Source organism: Canis lupus, chromosome X (assembly GCF_011100685.1).
Source record: "Canis lupus familiaris isolate Mischka breed German Shepherd chromosome X, alternate assembly UU_Cfam_GSD_1.0, whole genome shotgun sequence".
Classification (NCBI taxonomy): Eukaryota; Metazoa; Chordata; class Mammalia; order Carnivora; family Canidae; genus Canis; species Canis lupus.
In genome coordinates, this window is record NC_049260.1 from 43,625,732 (window position 1) to 43,647,312 (window position 21,581).

A 21,581-nucleotide genomic window follows, 5' to 3' on the forward strand; every position below is an offset into this window, starting at 1 on the left:
ATTGTTAAGCCAGGGACTGCCATGATTGAAGTTTTAGAAAGATCTCACCTGGATGATGGATTTAGGTAGGACAAGAATAGAATCCAGGGAACTGGTTGAAAAGGCTCTCGGAGGTATGAGATAATGGTGGTTTGTTCTAGGGAGGAAACAGGAGGGCAGAGAAAAGAAGCTGGAGTAGATATATCTTGAAGAGGTAGAGCTAACAGTACCTATTGATGGATTGAATGTGGAGAGTGAGGGGGAAAAAGCCATGACATTTGGGTCATCTGGCATCTGTACCTTCTTAGCACAAAATTCATTCCCAAAATGGAGTCATTAGTAGTTCTTAAAAAAAAAGTTGGCAGTCTTCACTATTCTTTTATTCAAGCATTTGTGGAGCTTCCATCTACATTTAAGGTAGATGGAAGGTACTATGGGACATGTCAAAATGAAGAAGATAAAATCCCTGTGCTCAGGGAATTTATAATGTGATAGGGGATGAATATAAATACCTAAGTAACCACGAAACCCTAACCAGAATGTCATGTCATGAAGGAGATGCTGACAAAATGAGTGTTCAAGAAAGGAGAAAGCACAAGGACGCCTGGGTGGCTCAGTGGTTGAGCGCCTCCCTTTGGCCCAGGGCGGGATCCTGGAGTCCCGGGATCGAGTCCCACATCAGGCTTCCTGCATGGAGCCTGCTTCTCCCTCTGCCTGTGTCTCTGCCTCTCTCTCTGTGTCTCTCATGAATAAATAAAATCTTTAAAAAAAAGAAAGGAGAAAGCACAGCTGGTTAATCAAGGAAGACTTTATAGTGCCTCTGAGCAGAGACTTGAAGACTCAGTTTGACCTGGAGGAGACTAGAGAAGTCATGCCAGGTTTTGCATAAACAGGAGTGGTAAAAGCAGGAATATGGTGAATGAAGAATGTATGGCTTCTCTAAGGCACACAGGAAGTAAAATTAAAATGATGTAAGAGTATGGGGGGTGGTGTCCCTAAGTGTCAGGGGTAAAGCATTTACTTTATATAACTCAATAAGCAAGAGAGAGGCTTTGCAGGTTCCAGGACAGGAGAGCCACATGGTAAAAGCAGTACGTTAGGAAGGTTTTTCTGGTTGTCATGTGGAGGATGAATTATGTGGCTATATGCTGAAAGCACAGAGAAGGGATCAAGGCTTGCCCAAGGGATACCATCAAAGGCAGAACTAGAGCAAGACAGTGGGGATGGAGCAGAAGGGAAGGACATGAGAGAGGACATGGAGACAGAATCAACAAGGTGGGACCACTAATTAAATGTGGAGGAGAGAACGGGGTTAACATCACCATGAAGCACATGGGAGTGTAGTGGTATCTAGATGGGGAAGTCAGAGCAGGAGTTGGCTTCAGGAGAAATGCTTGACATGAATTTGTTTCAGATGCTGTCAAATTATGTAGATAGGCATGCCCAGCAAACAGCTTAATGTCTGGGCTGCAATGCTGGAAAGATATTAGGTCAGGGATGGACATGGGGTCATTATCCCAAGAGAAAGCAGCCGATGCCTCTGCAGTGGATGTAAGTGCCCAAAGTAAATGTGTACAAAGGAAAGAGGGTGGATGACTGGGTGCCACAGAAAAGCTAGAGTTCAGGTAGGAGAAGAAGAAAAGCTAATCAAAGAGACAAAACAATAAAATGCCATTTTCGATTATATTGGCAATATATAGTTTTAAACTATGTGTCAGCAAAGTTGCAGGGAAATAGGCATCCTTACACATTGCTGATTGAGAAGGGATGGGGATACATTTGCTAGAGGGAAATGTGCCATATCAAGAGACATCAAAATGTTCCTACTGTGCTTGCTTCAGCCAATAGATACTAAAATTGGAATGATATAGAGATTAACATGGCCCCTGCAAAGGATGACATGCAAATTTATGAAGCACTCCATTTTTCTCCTCTGGAATTAGACAGTGTTACTGGTTGGGCAACCTTGTGAATATACTAAAAGCCACTGAATTACACTTAAAAGTAATGAATTTTAGGGTGTGTGAATTACATCTGTTTTTTAAAAAAATGTTCCTACCCTTTGATCCAGTCTTTCCACTCATTGAATTCTATCCTAAGAGAGCAATTAGAGATGCACACATTGATTTATGTACATGAAGTGCCATCCACTGCAGGGATATTTATAATGCTAAAAACAGGAATATCCTAACTGTACAACATTTAGGAAGAGTTAAGTGAAGTATTGTACATCTACATGAAGGAATAATAGTCTGCCATTAAAAACCATATTTCTCAAGACTACTTAATGATCCTGGAAGAGGCTCATAATATAACAGTAAGCGAAAGAAGAAGTATACAAACCTGTATGTAATCAGAGAGGGTGACAGAACATGAGACTCCTAACTCTGGAAAATGAACAAGGGGTTGTGGAAGGGGAGGTGGGCGGGGGGATGGGGTGACTGGGTGATGGGCACTGAGGGGGGCACTTGACGGGATGAGAGCTGGGTATTATACTATATGTTGTCAAATCAAACTCCAATAAAAATATACAAAAAAAAACACAAAAAACAAAACCTCTGTATATAGTGCCAGCCCAATTCAAACAATATATGTGCATGTACATATATATTCACATACAATCATACGCATATTAAAAGGCTAAATACAAATACCCTAATAACTTACCTGTAGGTATTTATCTCTATGTGGTGGAATTAAGGGTGATTATTGTTTTTTACACCTTTAAAACATTTCAAAGCTTTCTACACTACACATGTATTACAGTCTAATGAGAACGGCTTTCAAAGAAAAAAGACACCATTCTACATGAACAAATCATTTACCCTGACAATTGTCCAATACAACTGTCTGACACATTTAGGAATCTGCAACTATACTTGTAATTCCACTTAACTATTTCAAACATCTGGATTTTGCCCTCAGGTAAATCAACCTAGAGCCCACCAACTAGCAAAATGCTTTGGTGCTTGGGAGTGTATTCCTCTGTTTATTCTACTAATTAAAAAAATAAATACTCCATCTGAGAATTTTTTACCTCAATATTAGTCCTGGGAGCTGTTCTTTGCTGTGAGAGGTGGCCAGGGCTGGAATAATAAGGAGCAAGTTGAAGGGAGAGCAGGCAAAGGAAAAGAAAGGTCAAGTCATGGGTCAGCATCAAGGCTGTACCTAGGTGGTTGAAAAAAATTACTACTCAAGGCCTTCTGGGGTATAGTTTCTTCCCAGGTGCCTAATGAACTTGGTGGGACAAAAGTGCATAGAGAGGGGACAAGGCACAGGAAAATCTGGTGGGGGGTATGGCAGCAAGTACCATTTGTCAAGCCATCTAATTGCTAATATTTGCATGCTGTATCTACAGCTCACAAAGAACTTTCATAGACACCATTCCATTTAATCCTTACAACCACCTTATAAAGTCCACTCCAGGAAAGAAGAAACTCAGGCACAGAGGTGAAGTGAATCACACACAGTTTTCTTCACTTCCAAATTCCTGTGTTTTTTTCCCTAAACAGTGGTTCTCCAAGTTTCTTCTATAGATCAGTATCAGCATCCCTAAGAACTCATTAGAAATGAAATTCTGGGGCCCCACTCCAGCCCTCCTGCATCAGAAACTCTAGGGGTGGGGCCCAGCAATCTGAATTTTAATAAGCTCTCCAAGTGATTCTGATGCACACCCAAGTTGGAGAGCCATCACTCTAAAGAATGCTACCATGCATTTTAGAACAGATTTTCAAATGACTTCTTTAAAATACTGGCTGCTGATGCATTACTTATGTGGGGTCTTGTCTTCCAAGGCAGGCTGGGAGCCTCTCTTCAACTGTCAGTGGCTGTGAACATAGTAGAGGCGGCTACCTGAATAGAATTTGGGCTCCAGGGACAGGTGGGAGCGTACTCCTTCCTGGTGAGGAAGGTTCCAGAACCAAGAGGGCAATTCCCTGCTCATACCTTCCCTGTTTGGAAGAGATATGAGCTGGTGAAAAACGGCCATATATCTACCTCCCTTTCTGAAGTTTCTCCCCACAAAGGCTTTCACATTGTTCACAATGTCCTGCATGAGCCCTGGGGAAATTTCCTGATCTGATGTATTTACAAACCCCTAGTTGCTCAAGGTTTTCATTTCTTTAGCTCTCATTTTGGGATTTTTTAAAAAGATTTATGTATTTATGATAGACATAGAGAGAGAGAGAGAGAGAGAGAGAGGCAGAGACACAGGCAGAGGGAGAAGCAGGCTCCATGCACCGGGAGCCCGACGCGGGACTCGATCCCGGGACTCCAGGATCGCACCCTGAGCCAAAGGCAGGCGTGAAACCGCTGAGCCACCCAGGGATCCCCTTGGGTTTTTTTTTTAGAGGTTTTTCAAACAACAATTTAGAAAAAAAATGCAGCAATTGAAACAAAATTATTTCCCTTCTGGGGAACATGAACTCCTCTCCTCATGCCTCCCCAACCCACTCCCTACTCAATTTCCTCACTGCAGGTAACTACTCTCTCTCTCTCTCTCATGCATGCACTCATGCACTGAATCATACAGATTCCTTCCTCTTGGGTTGAAGAACAAATAAATCAGTTGCTTTTTTAAAAATTGGACTTGGCTTAAACTGGATTTTAAATTTTGTCAAGGTAATGTTTGTAAAATTGAAACAAAACTCATACATAAAAACACTAAAGCTAAAAGACAGAATCATGGAATGAAAATGATAAAGTATTCAAAATTCTAGCAGTGAACGGAATCAGTTGTATTTTTGTATTTCCCTTTCTACATAGGGACTAGCATTGAATTAATTAATTAATTCATTATTGAGAGTCAAGTAAGCAGTATTCAAGATGCTCAAGATGTTGGGGACAGAGCAGTGAACAAAACAGACAAGACTTCAGTCCTCATGGGGTTCAACTCAATAAATATATAAAATATGAAATATATGTCAGATTGTGATAAGTACTATGAAGGCAGAGAAAGAAGGGTAAGGGGTAGACTGACAGTAGTGTGTTGGGGGGCAATGCTATTTCAGAGAGTGTGGTCAGGGAAGGCCTCTGCTGGGAGGTAATATTTGAGCAGTGGCCTAAATGAAGTCAGGGAAGGAGTGAGGCATGTACTTGAGGAAAGAATGTTCTTACGCAGAGGCATCGGCAAGTGTGATGGTTCTGAGAGAGGATTGGCTTGCCATAGTCGATAGCAAGAATAGCATGAAAACTAATGTGGCAGGAGTAGAATGAATAAGACAAAGAAGGGTAGGAAATGAGGTTGAGGAAGGAGCCTGGGGCCAGGTAACTGGCTCATTGTAAGGACTCTGGGTTTAATTTTAAGAGTGATGGAAATAAACTCTGTGTCTACCATGTGTCTAGTGGCAGCCAGAGTCTAAAAAGTCTGCTCTGTGATCCTTGCCTTCAGAAAGCTTTCAATCTGTCCATTTAGGGAAATAAACCAGAATTACAGGAGACTTGAAAAGGGGTGTGGATTCTTGTTATCTCACCTCTACTTGGTCCTAATCTTTCTTCTTTTTAAAGATTTTATATTTATTCATGAGAGACACACAGAGAGAGGCAGAGACATAGGCAGAGGGAGATGCAGGCTCCCTGTAGGAAGCCTGATATGGAACTCGATCCCAGGACCCCGGGATCACGAGGTGAGCCAAAGGCAGATGCTCAATCACTGAGCCACTGAGGCGCTCTACTTGGTCCTACTCTTTCAAGCCACTGTTAGTAGAAAAGAGCTCCAAAGGAGAAAGAGGCTTGCCCCCTAAGCCAATTTGAGAAGATTCTCCCACTTTAGAATTTAGGCATTTTTATCTCAAAAACACAATGTTTATTATGCGTTCCAAATGGTAAAACATTTCATACTCATAACAGCCCTATGAAGCAAGCACTACTATCATCATCCCCATTTTACAGAGGGGAATATCAGAAGCTCAGAGCGTAACTTGCCCAAGTTACTTGAGTTACTTGCCCAAGATCACAGAAGTAGAAAGCCACAGAGATAGTATTGAAACCCGGGGCACTTGATGGGATGAGCACTGGGTGTTATACCATATGTTGGCAAATTGAATTTAAATGAAAAAATTTTTAAAAATTAAAATAAAAAGAAACCCAGGGAGCTTGGCTCCAGAGCCCAGGATCTTAACCAGGATTCTAACCTGCCTTGCCTACAGGTAGAGATAAAAGGATGGGGAGGGAAGGAGGATGAATCCAAAGCTGAGAATAAAAGGGAAAGCCTCCCAAATGCTCTGGGTGACCAAGAAGAGTGCTGGAGGCCTATAAGAGACTTGTGAGGGAAATATACTGAATTAGCCATGGGGGAGAACTAGAGGAGCAGGCTGTGGGATATCACATCCATTGGGGAGTCCACAAGGAGTGTGAATGCACAGCATTCAAGCAAGAGGGCTTTGACACTGGAGACATATCCTATAGAACACTGAGAGGCCACAGAACTTTAGAGTATCCTCACCTGCCCAGTACACAATACATAACATCTAATAACCTGCGGGCAAAGAAATCTACACAAAGGAGGTCATGTTTGAGGTCTGGCCTTAGAGGAAGGGTAGGGATTGACCCAAATGAAAGGTATTCCTGTAGAAGAAGTAACATGTGAAAATCATGGAAATGGGTGGAAAAAAAGGTTCTGAGAGTAAGATGTGAGAGGAGGGGTGTTGAGAGGTAAGGCTAGAGAAGGAGGCTGGACACAACTAATGTTAATGGGTTTGGATTTTCCCACAGGCACTGAGGAGCCAGTGTAAGATTTTAAGTATGACAGTGGCACGACCAGATTTGCATTTTGGAAAGATGTATTGGTTGGTATTTTGTAGGGAAAAAAGAGGCAGGTGGATCACCTAGGAAATAAATGTTATAATCCAAGTGATCTCTGATTCAGGGATAGAGTGGAGAGGTATATTTGAGAATTGTCTTGTCTGGGAGGTAGAACCAATAAATCTTGGTGTCTTACTGGACAGATGTGAGGAGTAAACAAGAGGAGGGAGTCCAGAATGTCTGCCAGATTTCTCACTTCAGTAAATGATTCAGCCTGTCACCAATACCAGCAGAAGAATGGGGAGAGAAATCAATCCAATTTTACACAAGTTGATTTTTAAGTATTTTTTTAAACAATACTTACAGAAGGCATTCCATTCCAAGAGTACAAAGGCATAAACAATAAAAAATGGATCCCCCCACACTCCTGGGGAAACCACTGTTAACATTTTCTTGTTTATCCCTGGGTAGCAATATGGTATAGTATTAAAAGATTTATTAGCTCTGGAACCAGACTATCTAGATCTGAATCCATCACTGCTAGCTGTATGGTCTTGGGCTAGTTATTTAACATCGCTGCCTCACATCATCTGTAAAATGGGAATTTTAATAATAGAACACAAAAAACGCACATGAGAATAATGTTCAGAAACTTGATGTTTGTGTTTAACAATATATCTTGGAGATAATTTCATATATGCATGTACTTTTCCACAAATTTTTAATAACTGCATAGTATTGCACCATGCAAATTTTGTTCAGTTTTTTTTTTAACCTTTATCCAATTAATGAATACTGAGGTTGTTTCTAATTTTTTCTTTCTTTTTTGGCTCTTACAAATAATGCTACAGTGAATATCTCTGTCCATCTTCACACACAGAGATGATTATATCTATTAGACGAAGTGGAATTACATTCCACAGAATATGCGAATGTTTGTGATAAAAAGTCTCCTGAAATCCAAAGAGGTTATGCTAATTTGCACTTCAACCAACAATGTATTACAGCAATGCTTTTCAAACTCTAATGTGCAAACAAATCACCTGGGGATCTCATTAAAATGCAGATTCTGATTTAGTAGATCTGGGTTGGGACTGTATTTCTAACAAGCTCTGGGTTGATACAGATTCTCCTGTAGGTCCAAGGATCACACTTTGAGTGGCAAAGTATATAGTAAGGTGTAAAAGTGTGTTTCTCTACATGCTTGCAAAAAATAATGTATACTGAATGCTCTGATTTTTGCCATTCCAATAGGTGAAAGTTGCATCTTAAGGTAAGAGTTGTTGCTTAAGATGACTGTTGTTGAGTATCTTTTCATTTATTTTTATAGACCAACATTCTTTTTCTTTGGACTATTTAGGTCCTTTTTTCTCTTTAATAATGGTTTGTTGGTATTTTCCTTAATGATTCTCAATCTCAATAGCTCTTTATATATAAAGGGAACAATCTCCCTTACAGATCCAAAACCTTCTTCCCAGTTTTTTGTCTTTAGATTTTGTTAATGCGTTTTTGTGCTGCTCTACATTTTAACTTTGGTATAGTCAAATTTATTAATTATTTCCTTTATGGTTTCCTTTGTATCTTGTTTAGAAAGACCTTTAATATTTCAAGATAAAATCATATATTAAAAATCATATACTAGGGATGCCTAGGTGGCTCAGTGGTTGAGCATCTGCCTTTGGCTCAGGGTGTGATCCCGGGGTCCCAGAATTGAGTCCTGCATCAGGCTCCCCATAGGGAGCCTGCTTATCCCTCTGCCTATGTCTCTGCCTCTTTCTGTGTGTCTCTCATGAATAAATAAATACAATCTTTTAAAAAATCATGTACTAAACTCTGGTCTTTGGATAAATTTCTAGACCCAATTATGGTCCATTGATCCACATTGGTCCACATTGGATCCATATGGTCCACATTGATTATTCATGTGCCAGTTTTAATTGCCGTAGTTTTATATGTTTCAAAAGGACTGGTCTCTTTCTCCTTTATTACTTTTCTTTTTCAGACCTTTCCTGACTAATCTTATAGATTTATATTTCCATATGTACTTTAGAATCACCTTGGGCATGCTAGATTATGATGTATCTGGGAGACAGCCTGGTAGAGAAGTATAACATTCAGTTGAATCTAGAAACTAGGAGTGTGGTCTTCTCTCTGTGTGGGTATCTGGGAATTATTAGTAGTACCTGAAGCTTCTCAAGAAAAGTTCATAGAATGGGAAAGAGGGCCTGAGACAGAATTTTGGGTTAGTGGTCCTCAAAGTTCAGTAACTCAGACCAGCAGCACCAGCAATACCTGAGAACTTCTTGGGCCCTAATTGGATCAGAAACTGGGGGGAGGGGCACCAATAAGTTCCTTAACAAATCCTCCAGGGAATTTTAATGCACATTCAAGTTTGAGGACCACTATTTTAGGGTATACCAGTAGCTAGGAGACACATTAAGGAAAAAGAACTGAAAATAAGCAGTAGGAAGAAAACCAGGAAAAAGAGATATTTAATAATCAAAGAGGAGAAATTTCCAAAAAGAAGAATTCAATAAGGCTAATATTTATTAAGCAACAACCACTTCCAAAGGGCTTTATATCATCTCATTCACTCATCTCATTTACTCATATGACTCCACAAGGTTATAGAAATCTTCTCACAGATGAGGAAATTGTGATTAAGTAACTTGCTTAAGGCTGGCCAGTTGGTAAATGATTTAACACCAGTGCTATTATATATCAATGGCTACCTTCCTTCCTTTATACTACATTGCTGAAAAAGTCTATTAAAATTGCCCATTAAAAAGGGAAACTTGCTCCTTCCTTTTTTTTTTTTTTTTCAACCTGGAGGACCCGAATGCATCTTGGAACTAGAAGAGTACTGTGGTAGTGGAAGAAGCCAGACTGCAGTGAGGAAATGAGAGGCAGGAAAGGGAGACAATGAACATAAGAATACTTTTCAAGAGCCTAAGGAGCTACGCTGTGAAGGCAAAGAGAATGGTAGTTGGAGGAGGATTAAGGTTAAGGGCAGATGATGTTTTTAGGAGGAAGCGACCACCTAAAGATACTTATGTGTAATTGAGGCTAGTTTAGATTGCAAATATCATTCTATGGGTTTAGAACAATCTTTGGTCCTGATCTCTCATCTAAGCACCACATCAGTTCTACCTACCTGGCAGTTCAACTGTCAGTTGAATCTCCACATATCAATCATCTCAAACTGAGAGAAAGCCAAACAAACATTGGCATCAAGCCTACCTCTTCCTACTTTATCTTTTAAAAAATCTTGTTTATTTGTTTGCTTTAAATCTTTAAAGGTCTGGGGATGCCTGTGTGGCTCAGCTGTTGGGCATCTGCCTTTGGCTCAAGGTGTGATTCTATCAATCCTGGGATTGAGTTCTGCATGGGGCTCCCCACCGGGAGCTTGCTTCTTCCTCTGCCTATGTCTCTCTGTGTCTCTCATGAATAAATAAATAAAACCTTAAAAAATCTTTAATCTTTAAAGGTTAACCTTTTAAGGTTACTGGCTCAAACCTTGTAACTACCATTTACTTCTCTTCTTTAACCTGTGTACTGAATCAGTCACCAAGTACTGGTTTTGAAATATCTCTGCCATTAACTCTTCCAGTCTATTCCTACTGTCACTACACTACATAAGCAATCATACCACATGGTCACCCTACATCCAGTCAACCCATATCAATTTCCCACAAACATCAATTTCATTCCTATTCACCTACTTACAATCCTGTAATAGCTCCCCACTGTTCTAGTTTGCTTTTCTGGGCTTTTTTTTTAAAGATTTATTTATTCATGAGAGACACACACACACAGAGGCAGAGACACAGGCAGAGAGAGAAGCAGGCTCCATGCAGGGAGCCCGACGTGGGACTCGATTCAGGGACCCCAGGATCACACCCTGGGCTGAACGCAGACACTTAACCACTGAGCCACCTAGGCGTCCCCTTTTCTGGGCTTTCTATAGATTATTCAAATTTTCCTCTTACTAATTCCCTACATAAATCTGAAGTTGGATGGGCTTCCTCAAGAATCTCCACACTTACATTTCTCTCCATCCTCTCTTTATGCCTTCCCACATATCATTTAAGAATTCAGCCAACCTCCTCACCCCTCTCTTTTTTGCAATTTCCTTGTGATGCTCTTCTTCCAATTTTCATAATCACTTGCTGCTGGTATCACTCATTTAGACAATCATATATTTCTTTGCTCAACCATTTTACCTATATATGTCTCATCTCCCTCCACTAGAGTTCAGAGCTATATCATACTTCTATGATCACCACCACACTGCTTAACATATTGTTAAGTACATGCTAGGCACTCACACTCAAAAGTATTTATTAAATCAATGAAATTATTAAATCATGGGAACTTGCTCTTTAAAGAGGTATTTGGTAAATTAATTTTTGGAAAGTGCCTATTTCTTTTTTAACTTTCAAATGCCATATTTATTTTTTTCAAACGCCATATTTAAAACAGTACATATTCACTGGCGATATATCCCGTATCAGGTACTGTTCTAGGCATTTTTTTTCATGAAGTACCTATTTCATCTTTACCAGATCCCTGTAAGGTGGGAAATACAACCCTGAATTACTCATAAGGACAAGACTATGATATGGTTAGAGGCTTGCCTAGTATTTCCACTATTTCCACTGAGTACTCAGAATCTACACTTAAAACCTCCAAGTCCGGGCAGCCTGGGTGGCTCAGTGGTTTAGCGCCTACCTTCATCCCAGGGCGTGACCCTGGAGACCTGGAGACCCTGGATCAAGTCCCATGTTGGGCTCCCTGCATGGAGCCTGGTTCTCCCTCCGCCTGTGCCTCTGCCTCTCTCTCTGTTTCCTCTCTGTGTATTCTCGTGAATAAATAATAAAATCTTTAAAAAAGCAAAACAAAAAAAACCCTCCAAGTCCATTGCTCTATTCTTCATAACAGATTCCTTTCTTTCCATTTTTATCTTTAAAACAGAGTCCCATGGTTCTTAATTAAATCATACACATTATTTTTTCTAGAGCCTTGGTGTAAGAAAAATTCTAATTAACAAAATAGGTAAATAATGTATATATTTATATCTCAAGTTTAGTGTCTAATTACAGTTACTATGAGTAATGAGAGAAAGTACTATTGTGTCTCCAAAGTAAGTCTGTGCCACAATGCAAAGGGAGATGAGATGCAGCAGTGTGCTGTATTAACATTCATAATTATGCATCTTATGTTCCAAGAATGAATTGTTGTTTAACAGCAAGGGAAAATGACAATAATAAGAATTATGGCAAAAGCACATAAGGTTAATCAACATATAATCGACTCACAAATATGCACATTTTAGATGTTTTCTTTTATTGGTGTTTATGATTTATTATTTAGAAACACTGTAAACTAATCTACCAGAATATATTTCCCTATTAAAGATCCCTGAAATGAAAACATGCACACATAAAGTGAATTAATTTTTTATGACACATAGTAGATATATCACTTAAGGAGATTTTGTTCCGCAAATGCAATAACCTACACATAATGAGGTGTCGACTTCTTCAGTGATACTTAGTCTAAAACACACACATATATATATACAAACACACACTTTGGGGGCAATTTAAGCCTATTGGGAGAAAAAGACTAGATTAAAAACTCTTTTTTTTCCGTATCTCCTAATGCATGCTTTATTAAATACAGCACACCCCAAAGAAACAGGAGGAATGCAGAATACAAATGACAGCATTTTCCCAGTGACTAAGATTGACTCTGCTTCAGGTCAGGAAAGAAGACACCTTCACCCACCAGATAGCTATTGGATGTCCTGATGTAAGAAACCAACAACCATCAGTTAGTTGCATACATCCACACCTAGAACTTTAACTCTCACCCTAAGAGCTAATTAACTCAGTTTATTCTTCCATTGAGGCTAGCAAGCATCCCAGGTCAAGGCAAAGTTAAAGCCTGGGTGACTGGGAAAGACTCAATTATTCTCTCAGACCAATTTACACTTGATTTTGCTCTGGGCTTTACTGGGATGCAAGGTCACAGCTGAGGACAATACAGGGTGAGGTGAGGGAGAAAGCATGCACAGCCTAAGGATTTTTAAAGTCAAACCAGGATTTCTTGAAGATCTCAATTGAAACATTCAATTTAAAGCCTCTGAAAATATTACTGAGACAGAAGCAAAGAAAGTAGGCAGGCAGGAACCAGCTGAGGTGTTTAGAGAGCAAACTAGAATCAGATAGACCTGGTCGTAAGACAGTGAATGTGACAGTTACCTCTTTTCTTTGTACCTCAATCTCTTCACCTGCAATATGGGGATATACTTGTCCCAATACCTCATAAGAGATCCATCATGATTAAATGACATGATGTACTTGAGAGCTGCTAGCACTGCATCTGACCCCATAGTAAGTGCTGGGATAGAGGGACAGAACTAACATTTACAGAGTGTCTATTACATCTGAAAGGAATCATGGTGCTGCCTGACCCTCTTCAAACTTAGGTGGTAGGCACCTTGGTGGAGCCTTTTTGCCTGACTCCAAATTCCTAAGGAGAACTCAGTTTTCCTTTACTGGTATTAACATTTTCAAACCAACTATTGGGTAGAGGACTGAAACAGCACTATCTTAGTGAACTATGGAACTCTGATAGTCCCAGTGACTGGAATTCACCAAAACTTAGAAATGTTGATACAGGGAAAATAAGTGGGTTCTGGAGTCACATACAGAGACTGGACTTGGGTCCTAGCTCTAACACTTATTAGCTATTTGGCTTTAGACAACTCACATGTTCATTCTGAGTCTTGGTTTCTTCACATGATACACATTTTGTAGAACTGTGGTGAGAATGTAAGGTGCTATCACTATTATATATTCATGATCACACAAGGTCTCAGGCCAAGCAAGCTGCTCAGATTCTGGGATATAATACACAAGCAACACAGAGCAGCTTTCTCTGTCCAGCTATGGGAAACCAATGGCCATTGGAAGGGATAACCCTGATAAACAATTGGGAGGGGAGAAGAAATTCTTTTTCCTATGGCACAAGAAGGACTTTCTAGCAATTTTTCTTCTTTTGGAGGATTCATCATAGTAGTGATCCTGAATCACATATAAGAGATCAGCCATAATCCCTACTCATCCTTAGACTTTCATTAATTAAGCACCATGCTTCTCCCAAGAAGTACAGAGTAGCAAAGAATCACACACACACACACAAGGAGAAGGAAAGATATTATAAGAGAACAATTCCCTTTTTATAAAGATTTTTATTTATTTATTCATTCATGAGAGACACAGGGAGAGAGGGAGAGAGAGAGAGAGAGGCAGAGACACAGGCAGAGGGAGAAGCAGTCTCCATGCAGGGAGCCTGACGTGGGACTCGATACCAGGCCTCCAGGATCAGGCCCCGGGCTGAAGATGGCACTAAACCACTGAGCCACTTGGGCTGCCCAATTTCCTAATCTCATACAAAATTCATGCAAAAAACTAGTTTTTAATTTTTATTCAAAATGTTCCATTCTGTTGGAAGGGCCATGGGTACTTTAAGGAATCTATTCCTGAAATGCAAAGACGGACAATTTCAGGTAAGTAACTTTTACTGTGTATACATTTAAGTCAAACAAATTTTATGACTGGGAAAAAGACAAGGGCAGGTGATGTCTTACTCTTTCCCTTAGGTAGAAAACCTGCTCTGTATAACTTCTCAAAGACTATTCAAAGGCATACTATTTACTTTATACTTAACAAAATTGAAAGATATTCTGTACCCTCACTACAGGGGGAAAAAATGGAAGAATATATCTTTTGCATTAGGAGCCAGAGACATAATCATTTTTAGCTGAACAAGGATGCTAGAATGGCCAACCAATGCTTTCCCTTTGATTAGTTGGAAAGCAATCAATGCACTCTTGCTAGATTGGAGCTTTCACTCAAAATAGAAACTGGCCTGAAGTCCAGAAAGCTGGCAGTTCAGAGACAAATCCCCAGAAGAGATCTTGACACTTGCACTGAGATCCAGGTTTGACATACTCATCAGGACCTAAGTTTAAGACTAGGTCTTGCAGAAGCTGTTAAGTAATAAAAACTGGTAAAACATATTGACCATCTTTAGGATTCATACATTTCTTTCATCAGCTAAAAGAAATACTTTTGGTGCTTAAGGTTTGCTTAGTTTATTTTTTTAATAAAGACATTAGAATTTTAAGAAGACTATTTGGTGAGGTGTAGTTTTAGGTTTACAGCAAAATTAAGAGGAAGGTACAGAGATTTCCCATATATCCCCTGTCCCCACAAATGCATAACCTCCCCCATTGTTTACATCCCCCACCAGAGTAGTACATTTGTTACAACTGATGAACCTACATAGATACATCATAATCAAAGTCCACAGTTTACATTAGAGTTCACTTTTGGTGTTGTACTTTCTATGGGTTTGGACAAATGTGTAATGGCATGTATCCACCATCAGAGTATCATACAGAATAGTCTCACTACCCTAAAAATCATCTGTTGTCTGCCTTTTCATCCCTCCCTCCTTCCTCACTAACCCCTGACAACCACTGATCTTTTAACCATCTCCACAGTTTTGCCTTTTCCAGAATGTCATATATAGTTGAAATCATAGAGTATGTAGACTTTTCAGATCAGCTTCTTTCATTTAGTAATATGCATTTAAGGTTCATGGCTTGATAGCTTGTTTCTATTTATTGCTGAATAATATTCCATTATTTATCATGGTTTATCATAAATACATGGTTTATCCATTTGCCTATAGAAGGACATCTTGCTTGCTTTCAAGTTTTGGAAAATATAAATGAAGCTGCTATAAACACCCATGTGCATGTTTTTTTATGTGGACACAAGTTTTCAACTCCTTTGTGTAAATACCAAGGAGTGCAGTTGCTGGATCATATAGTAAGAGTACATTTAGTTTTGTAGGAAACCACCAAACTGTCTTGCAAAGTGGCTGTACCATTTTGCTTTCCCACCAGCAATGAATGAATTCCTGTTGCTCCACATCCTTGCCAGCATTGATACTGTCAGTGTTCCATATTTTGGTTGTTCTAATAAGTGTGTAGTTATATCTTATTGTTTTAATTTGCATTTCCCTGATGACATATGACAAGAAGCATTTTTTCATATGCTTATTTGCCATTTGTATATATATTTTTTGGTAAGTTGTCTGTTCAGGTTTTTGGCCCATTTTTTTATTGGAGTTCAATTTGCCAACATATAGCATAACACCCAGTGCTCATTCCATCAAGTGCCCCCTCAATGCCCATCACCCAGTCACCCCAACCCCCTGCCCACCTCCCATTCCACTACCCCTTGTTCGTTTCCCAGAGTTAGGTGTCTCTCATGTTCTGTCACCCTCACTGACATTTTCACTCCTTTCCCCTTTATTCCCTTTCACTGTTTTTTATATTCCCCAAATGAATGAGACCATATAATGTTTGTCCTTCTCTGACTGACTTACTTCACTCAGCATAATACCCTCCAGTTCCATCCACTTTGAAGCAAATGGTGGGTATCTGTCATTTCTAATGGCTGAGTAATATTCCGTTGTATATATAGACCACATCTTCTTTATCCATTCATCTTTCAGTGGACACTGAGACACTGAGGCTCCTTCCACAGTTTGGCTATTGTGGACACTGCTGCTGTAAACATTGGGGTGCAGGTGTTCCGGCGTTTCACTGCATGTGTATCTTTGGGGTAAATCCCCAGTAGTGCAATTTCTGGGTCATAGGGTAGCTCTATTTTTAACTGAGGAACCTCCACACGGTTATCCAGATTGGCTGTACCAGTTCACATTCCCACCACCAATGCAAGAAGGTTCCCCTTTCTCCACATCCTCTCCAACATTTGTTGTTTCCTGTCTTGTTAATTTCCACCATTCTCACTGGTGTGAGGTGGTATCTCATTGTTTTGATTTGTATTTCCCTGATTGGCCCATTTTTAATCAGATTTTTTTTATTGTTGTGCTTTAAGAATTCTTTGTGTATGTGTGTGTGTGTGTGTGTGTGTGTGTGTATATAAATTCTTTATTTAAATTCAGTATAGTTAACATATATTGTAGTATTAGTTTCAGGGGTAGAATTTAGTGATTCATCAGTTGCATATAACACCCAGCATATTTTGAATCACAGTCTTTTATCAGACATATCTTTTGGAAATATTTTCTCCTAGTCTGTGGCTTATCTTCTCATTGTCTTGACAATGTCTTTTACAGAGCAGAAATTTTTAATTTTAATGAAGTCCAGCTTATCAATTATTTCTTTCATGGATCATGCCTTTGGTGCTGTATCTAAAAAGTCATCACCATAGCCAAGGTCATCTAAGTTTACTCCTATGTTAGGTTTTAGAAGTTATATAGTTTTACGTTTTACATTTAGGTCTGTGATCCATTTTGAGTTAATTTTTATGAAAGATGTAAGGTCTGTGACTAGATTCATTTTTGAAAGACATTTAATTTTTAATAAAGACATTTATTCAAGTTAAACATTTATTTAATTTTGAATTTATTAAATATATGAGGAGGTAAGGCTTATGAATCTCAAGATGAGGGATTATAGCATAATTGAGACTTATGCTTCTGTGGAAATGAAGTAAATAAACTTTCCCCTATTTCTCCCACTAAGTACAACTAAAAACCTTGGATACTATATGTAAAACAAACATAAGAAGATTCTTATCTGGTTTCCTCTAAAACTGTTCATTAGGAGAAAATATTTGCAAAATACATGTATGAAAAAGGATTAGTATCTAGAATATATAAAGAAAATTTAAAACTTAAGAGTGAAAAACAATCTAATTAGAAGAGTCTTAATGTAATGAAGATTTATATTATATTAAGAAGGCAGACTCACTAGGGAACAGTGGTAAGTTCCCCCCCAACACTTTTTTGCCTTACATAGCCGATGTTTGGATCTGAGAAGCAACAACCTGGAAATGCTTGTGGGCACAGACAAAATAAGTCCCAACGGAAGCTTGCTCTCTCTATCCAGAGAACCAGGAAAGGCGTGGCCTAGTAAGACAGAAAAATTTTAGATGTAACTGCTCTACTCCAGCCAAACACCACAGAAAAACTGTGGCTCACAAACGTTAATAGAGACCATGTGGGGAGCATGGTCATGTACCCCAGCTCATGGTAACAAGCAACCACTCCCTATCCATACTGAGGTGGTATCAGAGGAAGCCTATGGAGAGTCAGAATGTCCACCACTGTCCAGCAGTAAGGAGGCCACAGGGGTTACAGCAAGGAGGCACCCTACCTCTCTCAGCAAAGGAGGTATCAGTGGGGATTGAGCAGGAAAAAGGAGCCTCCTTCCTCAGGTATTAATAAATGCCAAATAGGGAACTTGGACTTCCACCTCCATGTGGCAGTATTGAGGCAGTAACTCCTTTCCCCTGCCAAAGTGGTATCAGAGGAACCCCAAAAATATAATTTTTTAAGGTTTTATTTGTTCATGAGAGACACAGAAAGAAAGGCAGAGTCATAGGCAGAGGGAAAAGCAGGCTCCTGGCAGGAAACCTGATAGGGGACTCGATCCCAGGGTCCTGGGATCGTGACCTGAACCAAAGGCAGACACTCAACCATTGAGCCTTCCAGGTACCCCAGAAAATATAAATTTTAAATATGATTCCAAGCTTCATAACATAATACTCAAAATTCCTATATTTCAATTGAAAATCACTTGTCGTACTAAGAACCAGGAAGATCTCAAACTATAAGAAAAAATCAATGGAGTCCAATATCAAGATGACAGAAATATTAGAATCATATGCCAAAGGAATCATCATAAAAAATATATCAATGAGCAATTATAGACATACATGAAACAAAAAAAATACAGATTATAAGCAAAGAAATAGCAAGCCTTGGTAAAGAAATAGAAGATATAAAGAAGAATCAAATGGAATTTTAGAACTTAAAATATTTTTTAAAAAACTAAATGAATAATCTCAACAGCAATATGGAAGAGACATAAGAAAGAATCAGTGAACTTAAAGACAGAACAATAAAAGTTACCCAATTACACACAAAAATGAAAGACATTAGACTGAAAAAAAAAGAAGAGAGACCCAGGGACCTGCGGGACTATAATGAAAGATCTAGCATTAATGGCACTGGTATCCAAGAAAGAGAGAGGAAAGTAGGACTAAAAAAAAGTGCTTGAATAAATAATGCCTGAAAACTCTCCAACTTTGGCAAAAGATACAAACCTGCAAATTCAACAAGCTAAGGAAACTCCAACAGAATAAACCCAAATAAATTCAATACCAGGACATATCTTAGCCAAATGAATGCTAAGGATAAAGTGTTGAAAGGAGAAAGAGAGAGGGGAGAGAGAGAGAGAGAGAGAGAAATGATACCATTCCTCTATAGGAAAGAAAATTTGAAAGACATCTGATTTTTCATTGTGAATCAGTACAAACAGAAGAAAGTGGCACAGTATTTTTCAACTGCTGGAAGAAAACAGCTGTCAACCCAGAATCCTGTATCCAGGGAAAATATCCTTCAGGAATGAAGGGAAAATAAAGACATTCTCACATGAAGGAAACTAAGATACTCATCACTGGCATACTTACTCTAAAAGAATGGCTCAAGGATGTTCTCTTGAAAGGAAGTAACAAAATAATGAATCCTGGAATATCTGAAAGGAAGAAACAACTCAGAAAACACACACACACCTTCCTTCTCCTCAGTTTTCTAAATTATGTTTGATGGTGGAAACAAACATTATAACAATGTCTGATGTGGTTCTAATTGTATATAGAGTAAATACTGAATACAGTTTTATTATAAATGAGGGGGATCCCTGGGTGGCGCAGCGGTTTGGCGCCTGCCTTTGGCCCAGGGCGCGATCCTGGAGACCCGGGATCGAATCCCACATCGGGCTTCCGGTGCATGGAGCCTGCTTCTCCCTCTGCCTATGTCTCTGCCTCTCTCTCTTTCTCTCTCTGTGACTATCATAAATAAATAAAAAAAAATTAAAAAAAAAGAATAAATATTATAAATGAGGGAGAATGGATGTAAAGGAAGATAAATTTTCTATACTTATCCCAAACCAATAATATGACAAAACCAATAGACTGAGATAAATTATGTGTGTGTGTGTGTGTGTGTGTGTGTGTGTGTGTGTGTGTATTAATACCTCTGGCTACCAGAAAAAAATCTACATGAAGAAATATATCTAAAAACTATAGATAAATAAAAATTCAATTCTAATCAATGTTTAACCCACAGTAAGGCAGGAAAAAAAGAAAACAGATAAATGAAAGACAAGAAGTACAAAAAGAAAACAGAATGTTAGATTTAAGTCCTACCATATCTATAATTACATTAAATATAAATTGTCTAGATACATCAATTAAAAGACAGAGACTAACAGAGGGCATAAAAATATATGACCCAACTCTATACCATGAAGAGAAATTCAATTCAAATAAAACAACAAAGACAGGTTGAATGTTAAAGGATGGGAAAACATACCATGTAAATAATAATGAAAACAAGGAAGGAATGGCTATTTTATAGCAGATAATGCTGGTTTCAGAGTGAAGAAAATTACTGGAGGAAGAGAGCAACACTGCAAAAGGATAAAAGGGTCCAATCCACCAAGATGACATTAACAATCCTAATTTTATAAGTATCAAACAACAGAACTGCACAGTACGTGAACAAAAACTGACAAAACTGGAAGGAGAAATAAACAAATCCACAATTATACTCAGAGACTTCAACACTCCTCTCAACAGTTAATGGAATAGCTAGATAGAAAACAAGCAAGGATACAGAAGAATTCAATATTAGCATCAACCAAAAGGTCTAATCTAAATTATAGAATACCTCACCTACCTACAGTAGGATGCATATTACATTTAAGTAATCATGGAACATATACTAAGATATAATATGTCCTGGGCTATAAAACAAATTAAAACAGATTTAATAGAATTGAAATCATCCAAAGTATATTCTCTGAATACAATGAAATCAAACTAGAAAAATAGAAAACAAATGGAAACTAAATAACATAGTTCTAAGTAATCTGTGGATCAGAGTCACTCTTCAGAGAAATCATAAACTATACTAAATAAATAAAAATGAAAACACAACATCAAAATTTGTGAAACACAGCTAAAACGGTGTTGAAGAAAATTTATAGCACTAAAAGCTTGTATATGAAAAGAAGAAAAAGCTCAAATCAATAATCTAAGCTCCCATGGCAAAATGCAAGAAAAAGAAGGGTGAAAGAAACGCAAAGCAAGCATAAGGCAGGATAAAGTAATGATAAAAGCAAAAATCAATAAAACTGAAATTAAAAAATTAGACAAATCCAATGGGAAAAAAAGCTGATTCTTTGAAAAAGCTAATAAAATTTGAAAAGCTCTAGCAAAATGGGCAAAGAAAAAAGAGAAAGATATAAATTACCAATACCAGGATGAAACAGGGGCTATCACTATAGACTTTGTGGATATCAAAAAGACAATAAGGGGGGGCGGGGCAAGATGGCAGAGGAGTAGTGTCCCCAAGTCACCTGTCCCCACCAACTTGCCTAGATAACTCTCAAATAATCTGAAAACCTACAAATTCAACCTGAGATTTAAAGAGAGAACAGCTGGAACGCTACAGAGAGAAGAGTTTGTGCTTCTAACAAGGTAGGATGGTGGAAAAAAATAAAAAAAGAATCCAGTGGGGGGAGGGGCCCCATGAGGAGCCAGGCTAAGGCCAGGCAGTGAAAGCCTCCCAGGACAGGAAAGCCCAGCCCCAGAGAAGCAAGAACTTTAAAATTCCCACCAGATTCTTCCCGGACAAAAAGGCCCTTAGCAGGGAACTCTGGCAGGATCCCAGGAGGGGCAGTG

The 21,581-nt window shown here is 38.8% G+C and overlaps 1 protein-coding gene and 1 pseudogene across 1 annotated transcript in view; one reads left to right on the plus strand and one right to left on the minus strand.

Moving 5' to 3' along the window:
* Positions 1 to 21,581, minus strand: part of SHROOM4 (shroom family member 4) — a 273,467-nt gene that overhangs the window by 52,515 nt on the left and 199,371 nt on the right. The window lies entirely within an intron of this gene.
* Positions 1,810 to 1,909, plus strand: LOC119868616 (annotated as a pseudogene).